The 4,133-nt window shown below is 26.7% G+C and overlaps 1 long non-coding RNA gene across 2 annotated transcripts; it reads right to left on the bottom strand.

Annotated features, from left to right (window-relative positions):
* Positions 1 to 2,429: 2,429 nt before the first annotated feature.
* On the bottom strand, positions 2,430 to 3,225 carry LOC126837648 (uncharacterized). Of its 2 annotated transcripts, none has more exons than XR_007685599.1 (3): positions 3,068 to 3,225; positions 2,862 to 3,002; positions 2,430 to 2,591 (listed from the first exon to the last, which is right to left on the bottom strand). It is a non-coding gene; the product is annotated as an uncharacterized LOC126837648 (long non-coding RNA). The 2 variants fall into 2 exon arrangements; XR_007685598.1 differs by having other exon boundaries at positions 2,862 to 3,005.
* Positions 3,226 to 4,133: the final 908 nt, after the last annotated feature.

Below are 4,133 nucleotides of genomic sequence, written 5' to 3' on the forward strand. Positions count from 1 at the left end.
ATTAAAGTATTTTTAGTTTTTTTCTGACACTTTTTTTAAAATATTTTTTTATAGTATCTTCCGCCATCAAGTAAAAGTTTATACAAATCAGATTTTTATGTAAAATAATGTCAGCTCGCTGAAAAAAATATTCATTTTTTTTTCGCCTTACCGAAAGTCATTACAATTGTGTTTATTATATAAAAAGTTATAATTTTTGTATTGCCCGAAAATTGAAAATTATTATAATATTTTCGTCGGAAAGCTTAGAAAATTTTACATAATGTGTACATAGTTTCAAACCGGGATCTCCATAAAAACGCTTAGAAAACAAAATGAAATAAGGTATAAAAAAACCGTAAAATTCGTAAAAAAGTCGAAAAACGGTTAAAAACGACTACAGTATTCGAAATATTTGACATAATTTTGTTGGCCGAAGATACTGTAACCAGCCTACTCGCCTAGTTAGCTAAACTAGACTGAACGGTCGCCGATAGGATTAAATAAGCGCGTCTCGGCTCGAGAATGGGAAGCTAACCCGTGTCTACGCTTGAATAAAACCCAAAGTCCCCTTTAGGAATTTATATGTACCACGCGAGGGGCTAAACTGGCGGCCGTACCTTTAAACGACGTAACTCTTAAGTAAGCAACTATAACTATTTATTTATATACAGGGTGATCCAACTAACGTAAGACACTCATTTTATCGGAAAATATAAATATTTTGAGAATTTTTTTTTTTCTAAACTTTTAGGTACATATTTTACTACATTTTTCAATATTTAGAATATTTTTATCTTCAACCCTTATTTGTAAAACAAGTATCACATTTGGTTTTTTAAATGGGAACGTATGTTTTTAATTTCATAAATCTGTAGACAACATTTTTAAAAAAGTTTTAGCGTTTGAATTTCTAATTTTCATCAATCGGTTTTGTAGTTATTACGTTGTAAAGATTTGAAATTTTGATCCATATTTCTTTGGGATTTCAAAACAGGTAGCATATTAAATACTATTAAATAATATTATCGACCTCGCCCCGTCGTCCGTCGATAAAACCGATAATCAGATAATAGTAATACTCCTTACTTTTTTTTTTTATAATATATGGAGATGCGGTTCTTTACCTACTGTCAGAAACCGCGATACCATATACATGTCTGGTCAATTGTTCACATATCTTATCAGTAGACAACACTTACGACGAAATTTTTTCCAACCTTACCTACCCATATTATCACGGTATGATTATGATATATTATCAAGCCCAAAAAAAGTGCGTGCAACCGGCTGCCGGCAACGTGACTTGCATTGTGTATTCAGAACCCGGAAACGTCCTATACTCCTATGCCGTTTTTTTTGTTAATACATTTAACTATTTAAGTAGAGTCAATTGTGTTTATATATTCTCTAATTGTGACTACATTTTATATTGCTCTACAATGTACGATGAAAACTAATAAACATAATGATTTCATAAGCAAAAACTTATTTCTACTAGTAATAGTAAACATTTTGTAAATATATTTTTGATATTTGACATATTATGGGAAGTAGGTTTATCAGTATCGAACACCGATTACACTATAGCGTAATAATAATAATAATAAAATATATTTCGTTTGTCAGATCTTTGTAGGACACCCTGTATATAATAAAGTATTCTATTTAAAATTGTAATTATTACTAAAAGTATATTCTACAAAAAAATGAATATTGATAAAAAAAATATTTACATTAGTTTAATAATAATTAAAAGAGCACAAGTGAACAACAGTTGAATTTTCAAATCAATACAACTACTTTATTTTATTTTATGTACATTTACTGACTTGATTAAATCATCAAATGAAAAAGTTTGATTTATTGTTAACATGTTATAACCTATACGCATTTACTTGTCAATCATTAATATTTTGAAGAAAATATTTGGTATAAAATGTATGGATGATAGTCAAACACCAAGTTTAATTAATTTTATACTCCATAATCAAATATCCGTTATGCATTAGAAATGCAAAATATGGGTTAGATTACAAAATTTTAAATTAAATAAAATCTGACATTAGATCTACCATAAATACAAATATTAACCAAATATGAATACATTTGCTTCATTGATAAAAAAAAATATTGCTACATTTTTTTTAAAGATGATTTCATTCATGTAAGAAACTAGAAAACAAAAGCTACTACATAACATAAAATCTAACTTTTTTCATTTGTTAAGCCACATTAAAAAAATGAATAGTCAACTATAATTATAGAGTGACTTGACTAAAAGAAACTAATATTTTTAACATTAAATGGTACTAATAAAAATGCTTATACAAGTTATTATTTGAGACAAATAATTATGATGTTAAAATTTAACATCCTTATTGCAATCTTGAACGTTACACATCTTGAAAATATAATTGTTTTCTTATATTTTATATTAATATTTTTTTTTTTTTATAGCTTTTAAATATTTATAATGAGTTCTTTTTGGGCCACATAAAAATAATCGGCGGGCTGTATGCAGCCCAGGGGCCGCTGGTTGAGTATGGTTGTGTTAAATGCTAATATTTTATTCTTCTAAGATTCCAAGTAGAAAGCAATATTTTCTTCATCTGAAAAAAATAATTTAATAATTATTAACTTATATCTCCTAATTTCTATAAAATGCCTAATCTAAAACAATATTATTTTTATTTTGTACATTTTTGGGTTATATCTACAAAAGACGACTTCAAAATGAAGACGTTGACACAACTGAAAATATACAAAGTAACAATTTACTAATAGTAATAGTGTAATATCTATTATTCACAATATACAGTTTTTCAATACTAAAATATTGCACATCTAGACTCTAGTGCATATTGATATTCGAAACATACCTAACTAGTAACTGAATAATCATAAATGACATATTGATATGTAGCTTGATAAACCAATACTGACTATTGTAATCAGTGACAAATTGTACATTAAGGTTTCAACACATCATTATCTTTCCAGTAATCTTCTTAAAAAATGTCCTGCTAAAAAATACAAATTAAAATTTTATAAATTAAAATTTTAGTATTTAATATATTGTACTTACAGCTTTCCTGCGGTTAGTCATCAACATTTATTCCAGTTAAACTATAATTAACAACTGTTAATTGGCCATATAATAATAATATATTACGTATAGTATTAAATAAATCAGTAGGTATATTGTATAACTTGGTTGTTATGTTGAGTTTTTCAAGTCTTAAATACAAATTTCACTATTACTAATGAGAACTAATTATATTTATGAAATCATTACATTCATTATAGTTTCAAAATAAATTGTAAAATGTATGTCACTAACCACAATTAGACATTTTAAAACACAATACTAGTTTCTTCTTTATATATAAAAAAAACTGTTCACAAATCACGAGTACACGTTGTTTGTCGTTTGACAATTTAAGTTTTACTCATACCATAGTATAATGATACTGTGATAATAATATTAACGCTATATTATAATCATACCGTAAAAGTGGTTTAAGGCAAAATCGTCCACATCGCAGTCTACTGATAATACATGTGAACGGATGACGGTTATGTAAGGTATATTTGTTTCCAAACAGGTAGATTAAGAATCGATTGTCCATATAATAATAAAAAAAAATTAGAGCCAGAGTTATTTATGTCTCATTATCGGTGACAGTATTATCGATGGGGTCCAATATTATCATTATTTACTGGCAAATAAAAGTGCTACTGCTGAAAAACCGAACAAATATTGATTTTAATTTCAAATCTTTACTAAGTCACAGAAAACGAACAGATAGTTGAAAATTGAAAATTCAAACGCTAACAATTTTTAAAAAAAATTGTCTACATACTTATGGAATTAAAAACATATGTTTCCATTTGAAAAAACGAGTTTCGTAGTTTTATAACGTATAAGGGTTGAAAATAAAAAAATTCTAAATATTAAAAAATGTAGTAAAATATGTACCTAAAAGTTTAGAAAAAAAAAAATTCTCAAAATATTCATATTTTCCGAGAAAATGAGTGTCTTACGTTAGTTGGATCACCCTGTATATATATATATATTTTATACCTTCTGGAGCTGATACGCTCGACATCATTATGAATAATACGGTGGCTACAATACAAATTATACTTTT

Source organism: Adelges cooleyi, unplaced genomic scaffold (genome assembly GCF_023614345.1).
Source record: "Adelges cooleyi isolate 19-005CV unplaced genomic scaffold, UGA_ACOO_1.1 ACOO_flye_CR_arks_rails_tigmint_CR_PRNA_266, whole genome shotgun sequence".
Taxonomy (NCBI): domain Eukaryota; kingdom Metazoa; phylum Arthropoda; class Insecta; order Hemiptera; family Adelgidae; genus Adelges; species Adelges cooleyi.